This window comes from Prionailurus viverrinus, chromosome B3 (genome assembly GCF_022837055.1).
Source record: "Prionailurus viverrinus isolate Anna chromosome B3, UM_Priviv_1.0, whole genome shotgun sequence".
Classification (NCBI taxonomy): domain Eukaryota; kingdom Metazoa; phylum Chordata; class Mammalia; order Carnivora; family Felidae; genus Prionailurus; species Prionailurus viverrinus.
The window spans coordinates 25,712,659-25,735,743 of record NC_062566.1 but is presented as its reverse complement, the minus strand read 5'-3'; the positions used below and the strand labels follow the sequence as shown (position 1 = coordinate 25,735,743).

Sequence of the window (23,085 nt, the reverse complement as noted above, 5' to 3'; positions counted from 1 at the left end):
TCACTCCCAAACCTTAAAAGGACCCATTTAGCTGGCTTCTTATTAAAGTCTCCCTAAAAGTAAATGGCCTTTCAGCATTTGAAGTTCCTGGCATCTCTTACTGAACCTCAAAGGTGATATATTATCTGGCGGGGGTGAGGGTGGGGTGGGGGGGTGGGGGTGGTGGTGCCAAATGAACTCTTTTCATTCTCTGTGCCAACATGACCGTCTTCAAGTGTTTCCCAGTTCTCTTCAGTCATTGTTGAGGTACTGGGAGCGAGACTGGGAGGCAGCTGGACAACACAACCTTAGCAACACATAAACAGATCATATAAACAAAGGAAGTTGAGAGAACACAAATGTCTTGCTTCTTTTTCTTAAGTTTGTTTTACTGAACCCATATGGCTTCAGATATATTTTCTCTAGTGTTACTGAGTAGTCAGGTCCCTAAGAAATGAGTAATAAAGTGGGTGGAAGGTTAAGGGGCCAAGATCAACAAAAGAAGGAAATGAGGAAAAAGTCCAGGAAAATCCAAACTAGTCCAATAAGTTGGAAAAGAAAATGATTCCCAAGAATATGGCTGGGATCCTGCAAGGTTCTGCTTTCATATGGTCCATGAGGGGGTGATTCAAACTGAATCACGGCTACTAAGCCATTGATTGCCAAAAAGCCTCTCAGTGTAGCATCTGTGTCTGATAATGTCTCAGTACAGAGGTCAAACTGAACTTTGAAATTCTATGTGAAGCACTTAAGAAATGTAATGAATGCTACTCTGGAAGGGAAAAGAAGAGAAATATGCACAAAGACAAAGCAACATACAAATCTGGTTCTCTGCTGCAGTTTACATAAGTAAGCATATCATGCAGATGTTTCCTGGCAGACAGGTTCTGTACCAAGTGAAGGCTTCTACCAGGAGGCCTCAAAAAAATGGTATTACGTTGAGGCTTATAGTTTAAACCAGGGTTCAGACTGTAGCTTTCGAAATCCAAAAATTCCCTCTAACACTAACCACTCACTGAAAAAAATGGATGTATAAAACATGATGCCAATTTAAGATATTTTAATAACAATTATAAAAATTATAATGATAATTATCTTAAGCACACTAGGTATTTATTGGCCAATCAACACATTTTCTCCCTGTAGTAATATGGGGAGCCAAACTATATTCAGAACATTGCTTTGGTCAATATACGTGGAGCTTAAGAAATGTTTTTCAACTAAGATTTTCCTAGTAACCCTTCCCAACAAAAGGGATGATCTCAACAATGAGACATTACTCCAAATGCGTTGGACAGTGCTGGAAGCCTAATTTATACCTAGATTTTCTGGGGCTGGCTCTTTTCAAGCAACCTTTCCTTACTTTACATATGTTAATCCCACTTCATTAAGTTCTTTCATGGAGATGCACAACATTCCCTCCCATCACATACCTCAGAGTTGAGAGGTGGGATTCTGTCCTCTTTGTCCACATTAAACCCTTATATAAAACTTTCAATTCTTTTCAAAATCATGTCATTTGGCTAACCAACCTCAAATTCAAATGTGTCTGACCACTATTTCCTGTCATTTCAGCTTTCTCAATTACTTCTACAACGGACCTCTAACCACACAAACCTCTATTCACTCTTTTTACAAAAAATATTTATTTAATTTTGAGAGAGAAAGAGCACACGTGAAAGCGGGGAAGTTGCAGAGAGAGAGGAGGATAGAGGATCCAAAGTGGGCTCTGTTCTGACAGCAGAGAGTCTGATGCCGGCCTCGAACTCATGAACCGTGAGATCATGAACTGAGCCGAAGTTGGATGCTTGACTGACTGAGCCACCTAGGCTCCCCCTGATAGAGAATTTAAAGTAATGATCATAAAGATACTCACTGGACTTGAGAAAAGAATGGAGAACATCAGTGAGACCCTTAAAATAGAGATAAAAAAGAACCAATCAGAGATGACGAACACAATAAATGAAATTAAAAATTAACTAGATGAAATAAACAGCAGGCTAGAAAGAGCAGAGGAATGAATTAATGATGTGGGAGACAGAGTAATGGAAAGTAACCAAGCTGAGCAGGTGAGAAAAAAAATTATGCAAAATGAGAATAGACTTAGGGAACTCAGTGACTCCATCAAGTATAACAACATTCACATTATAGGGGTCCCAGGAGAAGAGAGAAACAAGGGGCACAAAATTTATTTGAAGAAATAATAGCTGAAAACTTCTGTAAGGAAACAGATATCCAGATCCAGAAGGCAGAGAAATTCCCCCAACAAAAATCAACCCTAGAAAGTCTACACCAACACACACAGTAATTAAAATGTCAAAAAGTAGTGATTAAAAGAGAATTTTAAAAGCAGCAAGAGAAAAGAAGACTTTTCCTGGGAAATGTTACACACAAGGAAAACCCCATAAGGCTATAAGTGGATTTTTCTGTAGAAACTTTGCAGGCCAGAAGGGAATGGCATGATACATTCAAAGTATTGAAAGGAAAAAATCTGTAGCCAAGAATATATTATTTAGCAAGGTTATCATTCCCAATAGTAGGGAATGATAAAGACTTTCTTAGACAAAAGCTAAAGGATAATGACCGTTAAACCAGCCCTACAACAAATGTTAAAGGGGAATCTTTGAGTGGAAAGGAAAGACTATAAGTAAGAGAAATAAAAGTAGGAAATACAAAGGTAGTAAAAATAAGTATATCTGTAGAAGTCAATCAAGGGATTCACAAAAGAAAATAATGTAAAATACGGTATCATACACCTAAAACATGGGGGAGAGAAAGGGGAAAGACTGGGTTTATTCATACTTAAGTGACCATCAACTTAATACATACTGCTATATGCAGAAGATGTGACATACAAACCTAATGGTAATTATAAATCAAAAACCAGAAATAGATCCACAAAGAATAAAGAGAAAGAAATCCAAATATATCACTAAAGAAAGCCAGAAAACTGTGATAGAGAGCAAGAGAAGGATCAGAGAAGAAGGAATGGAAATGATATGATACCAATTAAAAGAAAGAGAGAGTAGCTATATTAATTTCAGACAGAGCAGATTTCACAGCAAAGAAAGTGATCAGGGAGAAAGAGGGGCATTACATAATGCCAGGGGACAATCAAAGAAGACATAATAATCTTTAATATTTATATGTCTAACCACAGAGGGTCAAAACAGGTGAGGCAGAAACTAATAGAAGTGCAAGGAGAAACAGATGAATCCACAATTATAGCTAGAGACTTTAACACGCCTGTAACAGAAATAGATATTTAAGAAGACAGAAAATCATTAAGAACAATGTTGAACTCAACAGCACCATATATCAATTGCATATAATTGATATCTGTAGGACTACTTCATCTAACAACAGCAGATTACATATTTTTCTCAAGCTCACATGGCACATTCACCAAGATATACCAAAACATATCTTAAATTTAAAAGAATAGAATTCATATAATGTTTACTTTCAGACCACAATGAAATTAACCTAGAAATCAGTAACAGAAAGAAGGCTGGAAAATCCTAAAATACTTGGAAATTAAACAACATACTTATAAATAACACATGAGTCAAAGAAGAAACCAAGAGAAATTTAAAAATACTTTCAACTAAAAAAAGATGAAATTATAATTTATGGGGGTGCCTGAGTGGCTCAGTCAGTTGAATGTCCAAGTCTTGCTTTCAGCTCAAGTCATAATCTCACAGTTTGTGGAAAAGAGCCCCATGTCAGGTTCTGTGCTGACAGCACGGAGCCTGCTTGGGATTCTCTCTCTCCCTCTCTCTCTGCCCCTCCACCTGTCATGTTCTTGCTCAAAATAAATACATTAACATTAAAAAAAAAAAAAAAAAGAAAATACAGTTTATGAAAATTTGTGGGATGCAGCAAAAGCAGTGCTTAAAAGTAAATTTACAGCACTGAATGCATACATTAGAAAACAAGAAAGAGTTAAAATCCATAATCTAAGCTTTCACTTTAGGAAACTGGAAAACATAGAGCACATTAAATTCAAAGTAAGCACAAGATAAGATATAATAAAAATTAGAGAAGAAATCAGTAAAATTGAGGGGCGCCTGGGTGGCTCAGTTGGTTGAATGTCCAACTTTTGATCTCGGCTCAAGTCATGATCTCAAGGTTCATGGGATGAAGCCCTACATTGGGCTCTATGCTGACAGCATGGGGCCTGCTTGGGATTCTCTCTCTTCACCTCCCCTGCTCTTTCTCTTTCTCTCTTAAAAGAAATAAATATACAAACTTTAAAATGTTAAAAAAAAAAAAGAAATCAGTAAGATTGAAAATAGGAAATCAATCAAGAAAAATCAGCAAAACCAAAAGGTGGTTCTTTTAAAAGGTCAATCAGTCAGCCTCTGGCCAGGCTAACTAAGAATAAAAGAGGAATGACACAAATTACTATTGTAAGAAATGAAAGAGGGGACACTACTACAGATCTCATGGACATTAAAAGGATAATAAAGGAATACTATGGACAACTTTGTGGGCATAAAGTGATAACAAAGATGAAATGAACCAATTCTTTGAAAGATACAATCTGCCAAAACTCACGAAGAAACAGATAATCTGATTAGGCCTATCTATTAAATAAATTGAATCAATAGTTAATAACTTTCCAAAACAGAAAGCAGACACAGATGGGTTCACTGGTGAATTCTACCAAACATTTAAGGAAGAAATTAACAATCTTTGACAATCTCTTTCAGAGAACAGAAGCAGAAAGAATACTTTCTAATTCATTTTATGTGGCTAGCATCACTCTAATATCCAAACAAAGACATTACACACAGAAAAATATAGACCAATAGCTCTCATGAACATAGATATAAAAATCCTCAGCAGAATATTAGCAAAGTGAATCAAACAATGTATAAAAATAATTATACACCATGACCAAGTGAAATTCATCATAGATATGTAATGCAGGTTCAACATTCAAAAATTAATGTAATCCATTATATCCATAGGATAAAGAAGAATCACATGATCAGATACAGAAAAAGCATTTGATAAAATCTAACACCCATTCATGATACAAATTCTCAGCACACTAGGAATAGAAGAGACTTCTTCAACTTGATAAAGAACACCTGAAAAACCCTACAGCTAACACCAAAATTCACGGTGAGAAACATAAAGCTTCTCCTCCAAAATCAGGGACGAAGCAAAGATGTCCAGCCCCCACCCCAAAAACTTTCCAACATTATAGTGGAAGTCCTAGCTAATGCAATAAGTCACGAAAAGCAAATGAAAGATATATAGATTGGGAAGTTAGAAATAACTCTTTGTTCAGAGATGACATGATTGAATATGTAGAAAATCTGAATGAATTGACAAAAACTCCTGAAACTAATAAGCGAGTATAGCAAGGCTGCAGGATACTAGGTTAATATATAGGCGTTAACTGCATCATGCAATACAATGCAGTATGTATCAGCAATGAACAAGTAAGATTTGAAATTAAAAACACATTACAATTTATATAAGCATTTCCCAAAATGAAGTACTTAGGTAAGATCTATGAGGCCTATATGAGAAAAACCCTAAAACTCTGATGAAAGATGTCAAAGTAGTAATAAATAAGTGGAGAAATATTCTATGTTAACGAACAGGAAAACTCAATATTGTCAAGATGCCAGTTCTTTTCAGCTTGATATATAGATTCAACTCAATTTCAGTAAAAATCCCAGCAAGTTATTTTGTGGATGTAAAAAAAATGATTCTAAAGTTTATATGGAGAGGCACAAGACCCAAAATAGCCAACTCAATACTGAAGGAGAAGAACAAAGGTGGGAGACCAACAGTACCTAACTTCAAGATTTCCTATTAAGTTACAATAATCAAGATAGTGTGGTACTGGTAAAAGACAAGACAAATAGATCAATGGAATAGAATAGAGAGTCCAGAAATAAACCCATATAAAAATAGTCAACCCATCTCTGACAAAGAAGCAAAGGCAATACAATAAAGCAGACTGTCTCTTAACAAATGGTGCTGGAGGGGTGCCTGGGTGGCTCAGTCAGTTAAGTGTCCAACTTTGGCTCAGGTCATGATCTCGCAGTTTGTGGGTTTGAGCCCCACGTTGGATCTGTGCTGACAGCTCAGAGGCTGGAGCCTGCTTTGGATTCTGTCTCCCTCTCTGCCCGCCCCCCACCCCCACCTCTGCTCTCATTCTGTCTCTCTCTCAAAAGTAAATAAACATTAAAAAAAAAAAAGAATCTAGACACAGACCTTACACCCTTCACAAAAAGTAACTCAAAATAGATCAGAAATCTAAATGTAAAGCACAGAACTACAACACTCTTACAGGATAACATAGAGAAAATCTAGATGATTTTGGGTATGGCAATGACTTTTTAGACAAAACAACAAAGGCATGATCCATGAAAGAAAGAACTTATAAGCTGGACTTCATTATAATGAAAAACTGTTCCTCTGAAAAGGACAATGTCAAAAGAATGAGGAGACAAGCCACAGATTTGGAGAAAGTATATGCAGAAGACACATTTGATAAAAAAACTTTTACCAAAAATACACAAAGAACTCGTAAATCTTAACAGTAAGAAATAAACAATTCATTTTAAAAATGGGCAAAAGACTTGAACAGACTCCTCATTAAAGAAGATATACAGATGGCAAGTATGCATACGAAAAGATGTTCAATATCACGTCATTAAGAAACTGAAAATTAAAGCGAGATACAACTACATAGCTATTAAAATGATTACAATGGCTATTAAAAATCCAACACAAGGGCACCTGGGTAGCTCAGTCTGTTAAGCATCCAACTTCAGCTCAGGTCATGATCTTGGCGGGCATTGGGTTCTGCACTGACAGCTCAGAGCACGGAGCCTGCTTCAGGTTCTGTGCTGCCCCTCCCTTGTTTGTGTTCTGTCTCTCTCTCAAAAAATAAATGAACATTAAAAAAAAAAATTAAAAAAAAATCCAAAACAGTGACAACACCAAATGCTGATGTGGATTTAGAACAGGAACTCTATTCATTGTTGGTGGGAATGAACACAAAATGGGTCAGCCACTATGGAAGACCATTTGGTGTGTCATATTCTTTTTTCTTTCTTCCTTTTTTTTTTTTAAGAGAGAGAGAGAGAGAGAGATCATGAATAGGGAAAGGGTACAGGGAGAGGGACAGAGAGATTCTTAAGCAGGCTCTATGCCCAGCTCAGAGCCTGACATGGGGCTCGATACCACAAACTGTGAGATCATGACATGAGCTGAAATCAAGAGTCAGCCACTTAACTGAGTCACCCAGGTGCCCCCAAACTATTCACTTTCCTTACCAGCAATTGCATTCCTTGGTATTTACTCAAAGGAACTAAAAACCTACGTTCACTAAAAACCTGCACATGAATGTTTATAGCAGTTTTATTCATAACATCAAAATTTGGACACAACCATGATGTCTTTCAGTAGGCAAGCTGATAAACTGTGGCACATCCAGATAATGGACTATTATTCAGTGCTAAAAACAAATGAGTTATCAAGCCATGAAAAGATATGGAGTAAACTTAAATGCATATTACCAAGTGAAAGAAGTCAATCTGAAAAGGCTATATACTCTGATTCCAACCATATGACATCCAGATAAGGCAAAACTGTGCACATAGTAAAAAGATAAGTGATTGCCAGGATTAGAGGGGAGGCAGGGGTGAACAGGCAGAACACAAAGGATTTTTAGGGCAGTGAACTATTCTGTACAATACTACAACAGTGGATATATATCATATGTTTGTTAAATCCCATAGAAGGTACAACACCAAGGGTGAACCCTAATGTAAACTAGGATTTTGGGTGATGATTATGTCAATGTAAGCTCACTGACTGTAACAAATGGATGACTCTGGTTGGGGATGCTGACAATGGAAGAGGTTGTGGCATGTGTGAGGACAGGGAATATATGGGAATTCTTAGCACTTTCTGCTAGTACTTTCTGCTAGATTTTGTTGTGAACCTAAAACCACTATAAAATATAAAGTTTATGAATTAAAAATTACCATAAATATTACATATTTAATGTATTATAATTACATAATTTATAAGAAGATACTCCTATAAACATGTTTAGGAATAAATAAAACTGATTTTGATATGCAAGTTCTTTAACCGGAGTTCGTGATAGCACAAAGAGAATTGTCTACCAGCCATGAACATTAAGCTAAGAGCAGTCAGTAGGCCGTAGGCATTAATCAATATGTTTTACAGAGCGAATAAGAACACTGGCTAATCCCATCAGGCAGTTAACTGGGGTTCAGTTAAGTGTAATTCAGCTAAGAACTCTTTCACTGTAGGTTTTGATATGGTAGATGAGAGGGAAAAAGATAATTAAGTACTTACTTTTGGGTGGGGTGAGGTAGTTAGTACGGGGGAGATAATTAGAGTATACATATAAGGCTTAGGGTTACTTCAAGAGAAGGGTATAAGGAGGTGTATGTCTGGCTGGGGGTTAGGCAGGGGTGGGCAGAAAATATGGCTTTCTATTTCTAAAATCTAGAGCCTAGGCTCCTATAACTATAAATATTAGTAATTTTTAAAAATATTGTTAGGGTAGTATAGGAATTAAACAATAAGGAAATGGATTCATTCATCAACAAATATTTATTGAGCATCTAACATTCTAAGCACTTTCTGTGCACTAGGGATACTGTGCAGATCAAAACAGGCAAAAATCCCTGCCCTCACATATCTCACAGTATACTGGGAAAGACAGACAAAAAACAAGATAAAAAAAAAGTAAAATGAATAATGTCACATAGTGATAAGTACTAAGAAAAAAACAGAGCCCATAGAGAGGCCACGAAGAGTTCAAGGGAAGAGGGTGCTTGGAATTTTAAGTAGAGGCCAGTAAAGACTTCACTGAGACCCGAAGGAGATGAAGCAGAGAGCTATGCATGTATGTGAGCACAGAGTGGTCCAGGCAGGAGGAACAACTAGTACAATGGAAAGTGACTGAAGGAGGAAAATGTGGTGGATTGACATAGGAACAAAAATAGTAGGTGAGATCCAGAGCTGACTGGGTACCAGACTCCAGAGGGATTTGTAAGTCATGGTAAGGACTTGCTTTTTAGTCAGAGGAGCCACTAGAGGGTTTGAGTAAACCTCACGTAGATATGGGGTCTAACATTTTTATAGGATCACTCTGGCTGCTGTTTTGAGAACAGAATGAAGAGTGGAGAGGGTCAAGGGCGGAAGCAAGGAGTTCATTTGGAAATCTACTGCAATAATCCATCTGAAAGATGATGGCTTGGCTCACAGTGGTAGTAGTGGAGGTGGTGAGAAGTGGTTAGATTCTTGACGTATTTTTGGAGGTAGAACCAATTTCTCAGTTCAAAATAACTGAAAAGAAATGAGGAATAAAATCTATAAGTTGTGGCCTGCATATATTTCAACTGCAGACTCGTAACTTGTTTAATGATAAAGGGTGGGCTATACTGACAATACGCTACTTGTAGTTTTTGTGAAGTGAAATATCGTATAGTGTTTTGGGGGGCCACCAAAGAAATAATCCAGCCTCATTTAATGCAAATGCTTGTAGAGTTTATATTTCAACAACAAGCATTTGTTGAGCACCTTTACTGTGTGACCAAGATTGTGCTTAGTGTCAAGTGGTACGTAGAATTGCTTTATAGAATTTTATAGTCTTATTGTCCTTGGTCTAGAGATACTGTTTTCAAAACAGTGAGAAGTGGGAAGACGAGGCCAGAATTAGAAACAAACATAAATCTTCCTTCTTTATGATTTTTGGAAGTGAAAGTTTTACAAACTTTTGAGTCAGATATTTTCTTTTAAAAATATGGAAGTATTAGATCATCAAAAGAAACTGAGCACTGTTTAGATTTCCTTCTAGACAGTTTGATTACTGTACACGAACTGTTTCCCCTCAATGGAACCTTGATGGAGAATTGTTACCATTAGGACACAAAATGTGTTGTGAAGAGAAAGAAAACCCCAAACATCTTGAAACAATGTTTTGCATTATTGGTGTAAAGCACAGCAGCGACACAGGGAAAATAAACACCTCTTCCAAAGCAAAATTTGTCATTTTACAAGCAGGGTGTTGCCTTTTGAGTTCAGGGTCCACCTATCTGGCTTTTTCATGGTGACTGCGGGTCCCAAGTGGCCCTTCCTACACAGACTACCTAACCACTCTTTTATATTTGTAAACAAGGAGATAACTGCCCAAGTAGGACAACTTCTGGCCTAGCACCGGAACTAAGAGTTAAAGTAACCCAATAAAACTTGGCATTACTCTGTGTAGAGTGCTTTGCCAAACAATTTCCTGGGACACCAGGGTACTATGAAACAGTAAAAAGTGGGTGTGCATGAGGTGGGGGGGGGGGGGGTGGGGTGGAGGGTGGGAGGTAGGTGGGGAAGGGGAATGCCATAAAGGGCATACTCCCTCTGGGAGGCCATAGGTATACAAAAAGGCATTTTCAATGATACACAATGTTATAACCTAATTTACATTTGGAAAACCAAAGCAATTAAGTACACAAAGTACAGAAAGTTAATGTTCTTGTTTGGTGAAGCTACATTTGTATATTTTTTCACTTACTTCTGGGTGATTCTCATGGAGGGTATATTAGAATAGAGGAATTTTATGTTTATCAAGAGGGGAAATGAGTTTTCAATGAGTTTGAAATGAGTTTTAAAGCTGAAAAATACTGCTTTTCACAGTTGATTATATGTAACTATGACACGCATTGAAGACACAGTGCTAAATGAGATTTGACAGGAAATTCTTGTCCTTTTATAGTTCATGATGTAGTGGGGGACAGATGGACAAACAGTAAAAAAAAAAAAAAAAGTAAAGGTTGTAGCTGATGTGTATAATGATATTTATTTATTTATTTATTTAAATGTATGAGAAAAATAGGGAAGAGATACAGATGAACAGATGGAGTGAAGAGCTAAGATAACTGTTAATTATCATAATAAATTCACAAATCACATCTGAGATCTGAAGGAAACAGAAAATACCAGCTGAGTGAATGCCTGAGAAGGAACACTAAGAACAGAGTACTCACATGTTTGGAATCCACTTTCGTTATCAAGGAGGTAGATAGGATTCCTTTCTTGCTCTAAAACAAAATGATTCAAGCCTAGAATCTGAGGAAGGCAAAATATGAGAAAGCAGAAGAAACAAAGGTCCCTAGTATTTTGACCCAAACAAAAACTTCCTGGTTAACAGTTCTAGGGTAAGGGTCCTTACTGGTTCAAGGAACAGTGCTCCTCTATTTTCTTACATTTTACACTGTTCTCTTCAGCTGAAACCTGCAGCTGTGAAACAACACTGTGAAGAAGAGAAGGAAAGAATGTTCCTTTCTATTACAAGCAATAACTCCCAAATCTTTTACCCTTTCAAAGCCAATGAATACTAGAAGATGGCATGTTTTGAGAAGGAAAATTGAACTGTTTATAAAAACGATAGTGTAATAAAAGGAAAGAGACTCCATCAAAGAAAGCATTCTTCATTTTAATCAACTCACTTACAAAAAATTCTCTTCTTAGGGAGAATTCCTAAAAGAAAAACAGAGCTTTGGGCAGTAGGGAATTTTTCTTCAGCCAAAAGTTGAAGACAAAATACCAAAAACACTTTAGATGCAGGGAGGCCCAGCAGTAATATATTGTCTTCACTACTGTGAAGAGTAAAATGAAATTCAGTTGTCCTCACAAAACAAATAAGACACAATTGCAATGTACTTAATATAACAGTTTAAAATGGAGAATATTTAAAACTCAGAATTATATTTATATATTTTGCTTTTATTTTTTAAATTTATTAAAATTTTTTTTAAATGTTTATTGATTTTTGAGAGAGAGAGAGAGAGAGAGAGAGAGAGAGACAGACAGACAGACAGACAGGCATAGGGGGAGACACAGAATCTGAAGCAGGCTCCAGGCTCTGAGCTGTCAGCACAGAGTCTGACGCGGAGCTCGAACTCACAAACCATGAGATCGTGGCCTAAGCTTAAGTCAGATGTTAAATTGACTGAGCCACCCACCCAAGTGCCCCTCTATATTTTGCTTATAAATCCTAAATTGTCACAATGCTCAGGGCTTCAGTAAATCAAATGGCTACCGAATTCAAATTTGACATATATCATGCTCTACAAGTCCAGTTTCCTAGGAACATTTTTCCTTTAAGTAACCTACCCAATATGATAAGGCCTGCCCTTCATACACAGGGCCTCTAGGCTCTCACTCTATCCAAGCAATTCAGACCAAGTGGATGGATGTTACCTTCCTGGTTATTATAAGCTTATGATTTTGTTTCCTTTGTTTTCAGGTAACAGAAAAACAGGTTTAACACCACTTTAGTTGTAACTCTAACTGAAGAGTAACCAGACTAATTAAATCACCTCAAAGATTCTTGTGTTTAGTGTATTTACTAAAATCTGACAAAATCTGTATTTCCAGAGTTGCCTACTGCTGTTGCGAGACTCACTTGTCCAGTAAGGCAGGACTAGGTCCCAGGGAGTAAGAATGTATACAACAATTTATTTTGCTCTTCCTTCTGCATTAAATACATCTACTTCCTTGTGTTAGTGCAAATTACTTCTGTCAAGAACAGAAATCCACTATGCAACCAAGTAGAGGCATTATATGATTATCTGCTTTCAATACTTTCATATGTAAAATGGGGCTGATACCTTCCCTACTTAACTCAAAAAGATGTTGTAAAGGACAAATAAATATTTCTTTACGTGCTCTGCAAACCATAAAAGAACGTGAAAGCTATTTTTGCTAATCACGTTACAAAGTTTTCAACGAAATATTTACGAGAAAGTATACTATACAGACTATAATTATATTAGGGGTGCCTGGGTGCCTCAGTATGTTAAGCTCCCCACTTCAGCTCACATCATGATCTCACGGTTCATGGGTTCGAACTCTGCATTGGGCTTCTGTGCTCTCTGCTGTTAATGCAGAACCTGCTTCTGATACCCTGTCTTCCTCTCTCTCTGACCCTGCCCTGCTCAAGCTCTGTCTCAAAGATAAATACACACTAAAAAAAAAAAAAAAAAAAAAAGTTATTGTGGGGATCAATATTTCTTTATGTGCTCTGCAAACCAAAAAAGAATGTGAAAGCTATTTTGCTAATCATGTTACAAAGTTGTCAACGAAATATTTATGAGAAAGTATTATACAAGACTATAATTATATTAGAAGACCAGATACAAAAGAAATAGATTGTAAGGAAACCAAAATACTCAAAGTAATTATGTTAGGATGGTAGAATTATGAATAATTACTTTCTACTTTGTTTTAACTTTCCAACATCCAGTAATATGGTCATGTTACTTTATTTTCTTTAATGATTAAACAACATTTTTTTAATGTTTGTTTTATTTTTGAGAGGAGGGAGGGGCAGAGAGAAAGGGGGCAGAGGATGCGAGGCAGGCTCTGTGCTGACAGCAGAGAGCTTGATGCAGGGCTCGACTGTGAGATCATGACCTGAGCAGAAGTTGGCCACACAGGTGCCCTGATGGTTATGTTACTTTAAAAAGAGGAAATGCCATCAAGAATCCTAGACTTTTTTCTTTTTTTAAGAGACAGAGGGAGAGAGAGAAAGAATCTTAAGCAGGCTCCGCGCTCAGTGTTGAGCCCAATGCAGGGCTCAATTCCACGACCCTGGGATCAGGACCTGAGCCAAAATCAAGTCGGTTGCTTGACCGACTGAGCCACCCAGGCACCCCCAAGAATCACAGGCTTTTTAAACTTAAATTTTAATCTGACACACAATATATGAATACACTTTCTTTTCTAACATTTGACTACACATAAAGCTAAAATTCTCTTTGACCAGATTCTCTCCACCCCCCTCTCCAGAAAAATACACCATTAGAGGAGTTAACAGCTTACTGCTGAAAGGAGTCTTAGAGAGAATTTCTAGTGATATATTCATTTTCTCTCTTTCTCAAATCAGAATTAGCCCTACAGGGCAGAGAAGAGTAAATATGTCTAGCAGGAAACGTATGAGGGTATAGTTTATGAACTTTGTGTTTTATATTAAAAAATTCATTTAAATTCTGCATTCAATTTTATGAAACTGTTTATCTTAACACATGAATGTTTGAAACTACAGGAGACCAGGGGAAAGCATCTTGTACTCTTAAAATAGTAATATATTTCCTTATGAGTGCAATACCACATAGCACAGATTAGGTTTGCTTTCCTGAGAGATAACAGAGAGATTTTGATACTGAGAAAAAGAAGTGTTGTGACTTCCTCTTTCTTCTCTACCATACAGCAATATAATGACAAATCCTGCTATTGTCTAGAAGTGTATGGTTTACTCAATTTATACTCTGTTAATTTTCCAGATAAAATTATATGACAACACACTGCAATTATCATACAAAAATCTCATTTAATTATGGGAAAACAATCCATGACCATGAGTTTAATATGGCTTGGCATCTCCCTAAAAGGTTTAATTCTGAACATTACAATACATCTGAGGTTGATAAATGTATATTCTTATGTCACTGGTAGAAAAAGTAACAAGCTTTTTATAAATAAGTTATCATTTTACTTCTTGCTAATATATCTTCAGATATACTTCAAACAGAATATATTTACTCCATCTCCAATTCCACTGTCATTTCTTTCCCTTCAGAAATTTGACTCCAAATCTGGTTAGATGAAAAAGCTCATCATTACAGTGTTTTTCCACAGAAGCATCTTCTCTGGAGGCATTTATTCTTATTACAAAGTCTCTTGAAATATCTAATTTGGCTCTGGGTGTTTAGTAACATTAGCATATTTAAAAGAAAAAATTGGTAACTTAAAATCAAGATGTACCAATGTGAACTATGAGGAAATTCTACAACAAATTCACTCACAATTTTAGTGGCGGAACCGAAGGACTTCAAATTTTTGAGAAAGAATTATGTGCTGTATGAACTACTTAGCAGGGCAACCTGAGGCAACAGAAAGAGCTGCAGAGTCAGGGAGTCTGGTTCTGAGTTCAGGCCATGCCACCAACTAGCTGTGTCTTCTGGGACCATTAAACTGATCTGGCCCAAGTTTCTTCATCTGCTAATGAAGGACAAAATCAATTCTAAATTTGTTTAGGTGCCACACCATGACTGAACACCATGAAAGAATACATTAAACTAAGTGACAGAACTAAAAACAATTCTATAGGAATATATTAAAAATCCAATATTTATTTCTTTATATAATAAATTTATATAAACATATATTATAAATATAATTCTATAACTTATAATGTACATAAATTTATAATAATTTACATACATTACAAAATCAAACCATAACCAAGGGGGCACCTGGGTGGCCCAGTCAGTTGGGCACCCAACTCTTGATTTCATTTTTTTTTTTTTTTAATTTTTTAACATTTATTCACTTTTGAGAGACAGGGCACAAGCAGGGGTAGGGCAGACAGAGAGGGAGACACAGAATCTGAAGCAGGCTTCAGGCTCTGAAATGTCAGCACAGAGCCCGTTGCGGGGCTCGAACTCACGAGCTATGAGATCATGACCTGAGCCGAAGTTGGACACTCAACCAACTGAGCCACCCAGGCGCCCCCGACTCTTGATTTCAGCTCAGGTCATGATCCCAGGGTTGTGCAACCAAGTCTCGTGTTGGGTTCTGCACTGGGCATGGAGCCTGCTCAACATTCTCTCTCTCTCTCTCTCTCTCTCTCTCTCTCTCTCTCTCTCTCTCTCCCCCCCTCTCCCCTGCTTTCATGCTTTCTCTAAAATAAAAAAAAAAAAAGAAAAATCATAACCATGAACATACATGTACATAAACAAAGTTCTTTAAGCACAGTATGCATTTCTGAATTCTTCTGTTAGTATTTATTTGCTATCTGGAAGTGAGTCATGGTTAATACTGAAGGCTCTATTATCAGACTGTCTGGATTCAGATCCCATCTTTTATTTTTTAGCTATGGAAATTGGGCAAGTTAGTATCTCTGAACCTGTTCTTTCACCTGTAAATGAGGATAATAATAGTGCCTACTACAGAAGTTATTTGAAGAATTAATCCATGTAAAGCAAGTAGTATGGTATCTATCACATGGTAAGAGCCTAATAATGATAGCAGTAATAGTGGCAAGCATTTGTATTATTTACTAAGTAACAGCACTATTCTAAGGGTTTTACATGTATTATCCCATTTAATCCTCACAACTACCATATGAGGCAGATACTACCATTAGCCTCTGTTTTATAGTGAACAAACTGATTCACACAGAGGATAAGTAATATAACCAAATTAACTGTGACAGTCATTATAGCTATTTACAAATATTTTTAGTTCTCCTTTCAGGAATAGAGTAAGATTACGCCATGGAACTGAGAGAGTCAACTCATATATTTCAATGGAGTTTCTGTCATCATCCTTGCCTAACTGACCAAAAATAGTGTAGCCCTGTTAACCCACTTTGGACAAGTAGCATGAGTGAGGAAAAAAGCCACTGAGATTCCATAGTGGTGTTGTTACCAAAGCAGTAACTAAGTCTATCCTGATAGTAAATTTCAGATTTGGTATCATAATTATCTACTTATTCACAGCGAATGCTGAAAGTTTAAGAATTAGGTTATGGGAGGGGTGTCTGGGTGGCTCAGTCAGCTGAGTCTGACTCTTAGTTTCAGCTCAGGTCATGATCTCACAGTGTGAGTTCGAGCCCCACATCGGGCTCCGTGCTGACAGCGTAGAGCCTGCTTGGGATTCTCTCTCTCTCCCTCTCTCTCTACCCCTCCCCAACTCACTCTCTGTCTCTCTCTCTCAAAAATAAATAAAGAAAACTTTTTTTAAAAAAAGAATTAAATTATGGGAGAAAATAAAACAATTCTGTGCATTTCTTTTTTTTGTTTTGTTTTGATGTGTGAACCAATGAAAGTTTACCATTATCTAACTTAGTATCAGAATTTAAGAATTATTGGTCAAAATGTCTTCATAATCTTGGGCTAGGCAAAGACTTTATTTTTATTTATTTAAAAAATTTTTTTTGTTTAACGTTTATTTATTTTTGAGAGACAGAGAGAGACAGAACATGAGTGGGGGAGGGGCAGAGAGAGAGAGGGAGACACAGAATCTGAAGCAGGCTCCAGGCTCTGAGCTGTCAGCACAGAGCCCGATGTGGGGGTTGAACCCACGAACCCATGACCTGAACCGAAGTCGGACATTTAACCACTTAATCAACTGAGCCACTCAGGCGCCCCTAGGCAAAAACTTTTTAAAGAGGAAGCAAAAGGCACTCACCAGAGAAGAGAAAAATGATAAACTGGAGTTCACCAAAATTAAGAACATCTGTTCAGCAAAGATCATATTAAAAGTAAAAAAGTAAGCCACAGATAGAAATAATATTTGTAACATGTACATCCCCTAAAGACTCATATTCAGAATGTATAAAGAACTCCTACAAATCAGTAAGGTGAAGAGAAATGATCCATTTTTTAAAAAAGGGGATACAAAATAAAGCAAGTACTTCATAAAAGAGCCCATCTAAATGATCAATAACCGTAGAAAAAGAAATACTACAGTTTATTCACCAAAATGGCTAAAATAAAAGACTGACAATACACAATGTTGATAAGCATGAGGAGGAAATGAAATTCTCCTATGTTGCTGGTGGGAATTTAAATGTGCACAATCACTCTGGAAAACTGGCAGTAACTGCTAAAATTAACCTATCCTATGAACCAGCAATTGCATTCCTAGTAATATATTCTAGAGAAAGGAGTACTAATGTTCATCAAAAGACATGTATAAGAATGTGCATAGCCCCATTATTAAAAACAGGCTCAAAATGGAACCAACCCACTTCCATCAACAGTGGCAAGGATAATGTATATGGTATATTTCCACAATGAGATCGACACAACATCTGCACAGATTGAACTACTGCTACATGCAACATAAATGAACCTCACAGACAAAAGGATGTCAAAAGAAACCGACCCAGAGAGTAAATATTCTGTGAATCCATTTATGTGATGTTCAAGTACAGATAAAATTACTCTTTGGGGCACAAATCAGCATAGCAGTTATCTAGGGTAGGGGGAAAGAGGGTACTGACAGGAGAGCCTTCTGAAGTGCTGGAAATATTCACTGGTGCCTATATATGTACAGATTTGTTGACTTGTTCATTTAACATTTGTGCACTTTACTGTTTTAAAGTTAGGAGAAAAAAAGGAAGCATTCGTTTAGGTAAGAATTCCAGGACTGACAGTTCCCACAAAGATCATCAGGTCTAACTACACATCCAAGGTTCAGGTCCCAACCTGAATGCTTCTCTTGAGAATGTCTGAAAGGCTCTGACCATTAGGATTTTCTTCATGATGAACTCCAAATCTATTCCTAAGGAGCTCCTGCCCTTGGGTTCTCATTCTACTCCTTTGGGGAAAAATAGAACAAGTGTTCTTGCTCCCTCTTCTAAATCATATTCCTTCAGTTATCCCAATACTCTCTGATGCCTGCTGAGATTCCTTTCAGCTCTAAAAATTCTAGAATTCTGTATTTTTATTAGTCCATATTTCTTTCATTTGCTTTCTCAGCATCTCTGTTGAACTCTACTCTTTCAACCAAAGTATTCTAAAGTTAAGCTTCAACCTGAGTTGATTACTAGCTTGTAGATCTTTAATCAAAATATGAATTTTAAATGTAGGTCAAAATTTACAGTATATAGCTGGTCACATCTGTATGCTTATGAGAGCAGGAAGGAACATCTCTCAATGATTAACACATTAGAATACCACAGTTCCTTATGAAAGATACCTAACTCATTTGGATTTGGAGAATGTCTACCACCAAATGTTTAGGCAGGGACGATGAGAAGTATATTTCTTAGATAAAAAATAAGTCAAGTCAGGGGTGATTATTTTGGCCAGTACATACCAAATAAGGATGAATATATAGAAAGCAGTGGTTATTATGTCTAAAGCGATGAATCAGAGCGGACTTCATGAACAAACATAAAAGTGTTTCTCTAACCTCAAAGAGCCAATTGATGCATTCATGGAATTGTGTATTTTAATGTCTCTACATTAAAAGTCTATAAAGTTCAGGAGATAAATATAAAACAAGAATGAGATTTTTTCACATTCAAGATAACGTATGTTCTGGTAGTACTCAGGCATTCTGTTCAAAAAGCCAAACACAGGGCACCTGGGTAGCTCAGCCAGTTGAGCATCTGACCCTTGGTTTCGGCTCAGGTCATGGTCTCACAGTTTGTGGGTTCGAGCCCTGTGCTGGGTTCTGCGCTGACTGTGCAGAGTCTGCTTGGGATTCTCTCTCTCCCCCTCTCTCTCTGCCTTTACCCAGCTTGTGTGTGCACTCTCTCTCTCAAAATATATAAACATTAAAAACCGAAAAAAAGGAACTGCATTAAAAAAATTAAAAAGTCAACACTAAAAGTTTGCTTGTATTATCATTTCATATCTGTGATTGCCCTTTTATACAGCTACAATCTCATAGTCTTACCATTTTGTCCTTTATTTCACAGACTAGTCAAGACAGATTTAAGATTATCTACAGATCATCTGCAACATGAATTATGCAAAATAAAATATATTCATTTCATGACTCTGGGGAAGTTTTGAGGCAGAATATAAAGTAAGAACAAGAAGGAAAATCTACCAACAGTAATGCTTTATTATTTGTTTTTTAAATGTTTTAATGTTTATTTATTTTTGAGAGAGAGAGAGAGAGAGAGAGAGACAGAGCATGAGTGGAGGAGGGGCAGAGAAAGAGGGAGACACAGAATCCGAAGCAGGCTCCAGGCACCAAGCTGTCAGCACAGAGCCCTACGCAGGGCTTGAATCCACAAACTCCGAGATCATGACCTGAGCCAAAGTTGGGACGCCCAACCGACTGAGCCACCCAGGTGCGCCAATAATGCTTTACTGGAATCTGAGAGAAAAAATCTTGCATGGCTGTGCTCTCCAAGACCAAAGGTGCCATGAAACTGATGTTTTTATGGATCTGGCACAGAAATATGGATGGATTAAATGCCTGAAGACAGTGAAGGTCATCTATCAGACTGAACCAGGGAAATCCTACACACAAGTGAAGATTCTCATCAGCAACAATGAACTGAACGCTTAAACTGCACACTGCTCAATGATGCACTGATTTACAAAGGAGAAAACTGAATGTGCTAGGATAGCCAAGTGAGTTTAGCATTTGACATCCAACTCTCAGACTTTTCTGAACTCCTCTGGAGGTATTGACTTTTTATTCATCTAACGCTTGGCACTTAAACTCTATTATCAGGGATCTTCCTTTCATGTGCTATAGGCAATTTACACTTAATAGCTATAAAACTGAATCCATCATCTTTTCCCCAAAATCTATTCCAGCCCCCATGTTCTCCATGTCAGTTGAGAGTACTCCACTCTGTCACTAAAGCAAAAAACCTGGAGTCCTTTTCAGCCATTTCCCCTGCTCTTCCCACCACACTGAATCTCTTAGCAAGCCCAGCTGATTCTGTCCTCTCTTCTGTGTTCCTGTTATTATGCCCCAGTTAAAGCCCTTAGTTTTCTTGGCCTGAGTACACCAACAGCCTCCTACCTGTCCTTCCTGCCACCAATCTGTTTCCATACAGCTGCCAGTGATCATTCTAGAATACAAGTCTAATCATGCATATCACGCCTTGTTTAAAATTATTCAAGAGGCTACCCACTGTCTTCAAGTGTTTTTTTTACTATTTTCTTTTTAAATTTCTCTCTAAGTATAAAAGTTATGTTTGTTTTGAGTGTTTAAATTTCAAATTTTTTACAATACGAATACATTATTTTATCATTAGAATAAGCAATAACATTTGGCTCCGTAATAGCGAATGATCACCTTAAGCCAGTTTTGAGATCAGGAGAAGGAACCTTGACATGTTTATATGAAATAGAACACAAAAAGTTTAAATTAAAACAACATTAAAAACAACTATATCTTCCCTACACTGAAATCACATCTTTAGTACCCTCTATTTGTACTCACAGGTAATAGCTCATAAATTTACCCTCTAGGGTGTAAGATGCATCTGGTTTGCCAATAAGACTGTTACATGGAGCTGGTAAATACTCAGTAAAAAGTTCAGCCTTGACCTTCTTAGTAAATAAAAGAACAATAAACTATATCAAATAGCTTATGTCCATGAAAGAAACACAATTATGAAAAGATAAAATAAATGAGTATCATAAGATTTAATGCTTCACATATACCTTTAGTTCTATTTATGATGGAGTTTACTCTTAATTTTTGAACTGGGAGATTATTTTCCACAGTATCATATACATTTAAACACATGTTTAAATTAGCTCTTCAAATTAACAAGTTACCAGACTAATTTCTAGTCTCTCCCATAACTGTTTATTTATTTTTAAGTTTATTTATTTTGAGGGAGAGGGAGAGACTGTGCGTAAGCAGGGGAGAGGCAGAGAGAGAATCCCAAGCAGGCTCTGTGCTGTCAGCGCACAGCCCAACACAGGGCTTGAACCCATGAACTGTGAGATCATGACCTGACCTGAAATCAAGAGTCGGATGCTTAACCAACTGAGTCACCGAGGTGCCTCTCTCCCATAACCTTTTAACCACAGTATCTATGTTCTTTCCTGCAATACATTTCTATTACTATCAACTCCAAAATCTCTTGACAGTGAATGCCATTCAATATTATTATACATGCACTGCCAAGTAAGGTAGGAGAAGCTGTTAAACCAACTGAGATCCCTTGATGCCAGTTAAATTTCAATCTGCCTTCTAGGCTCCCCAAACATGGCAGCACTATTGTAGTAAAGTAGGTTATAAGTTTTGGGTGATGTGATTTCCTTGAAAGACAAAGAGCAGAATGTAGAGCAGACTATTACAGGTCATAGCAAAGTAAGTTCAGATCTGTAGCTACAATTTATTTTTTTATCATGCATACTTACTAAGTACTGAAACAATTAAACATGAAGCTCAGCTAAGAGTTGAACACACCAGGTTAAACACATGCTTAAGGAACAGTTTGGAAGAAAAAAAAAAAGGAAATGATTTAATTAACAATGTAAGTGCTTAGGAGGAAAAAAGCTCTCACAATCATTATACTATACTCAAAAAATGATAAACCACTGAATTTAAATCCACTTAATCTATTTGAAAAACAGCATTTTGAATTTCAAATCTTTGAACTCAAGCCTCCTATCAGATGATATCAACTGCTGACTAACAAGATGGTGTCCTTGATATATAAAAATGGTTGCTTTACTATTGGCTAAGCATTTTCTATTTTTTAATAATAAAGATGCAATTACATCAATTCATCCTTAGTCTTCCACTCCCTTGGAGCAGCAATATTCATCTATAGGTTAGTACTCTAAGGTAGGATGCAAATAGAGATCAGTTCCAATCCTATGCACCAGGATTATTTTATTACATCACAGACATTAAGCTGCACACAAAAATTGAGTTGTAATTTCTAGTGTGATAAAGTTTTACTTATCTAAAAAAAAACATTAAACTCTTTGCAGAAATGACTACAACTCTAGAAATGGTGACATAGGCATAATAGGGAAGATTGTAAACAATGTATTTACGCTACTCCTTACCAATGATAGTGTTAAACAAATCAGAGAAGACACATAATTAGTGATGCCTGAAAGCTATGAAGATATGGTTGGCCCAAGTCTTTCTTGGTACAATAAATGAATCTGTACACTATCCTCAGTATCATGTATTGCTAGAGAAAGATTTTAATTAAACGCCAGGGAGAAGAAACCTGCCAATTAGAATTTTCCAAGTAGTTTGTTTTGCTAGGAAATAAATGGGTAGCAGCTGACATTGTCTTTCTGGCAAAACAAAGCTGCTCTTTCCCCTTTTTTGAAATAAACATAAAAACCATTATGTTTATTTAATACACTCCCTAAATTGGCAATTAGCTTGAGAAGACTGTTCTTACATATGGCAGAGTTCCCTGTACTTGAAACTCCCCACCCCCTCTATAACCATAATGTACCACATTTATATATTGCTGTAATACTATAGAAAGAAATTCAAATATTCCTCTAATATATTATTTCACTAGCTCTAGAGTCACTAATCTACATTTTAAAAACCTGAAGAAAAAGCTGG

At 36.8% G+C, this 23,085-nt stretch overlaps 1 protein-coding gene across 3 annotated transcripts in view; it reads right to left on the bottom strand.

Annotated features, from left to right (window-relative positions):
* Positions 1–23,085, bottom strand: part of HMG20A (high mobility group 20A) — a 68,960-nt gene that overhangs the window by 29,305 nt on the left and 16,570 nt on the right. Inside the window, exon 2 of one of the 3 annotated variants that reach the window (XM_047863672.1) lies at positions 1,856–1,892. The exons of 1 other annotated variant lie outside the window; for it this stretch is intronic. The gene's annotated coding sequence lies outside the window, so the exon portion shown is untranslated. Of the gene's footprint in view, positions 1–1,855; positions 1,893–11,030; positions 11,090–23,085 lie in introns of those variants that run through there. One more of the 3 variants, XM_047863673.1, reaches the window with a different exon arrangement.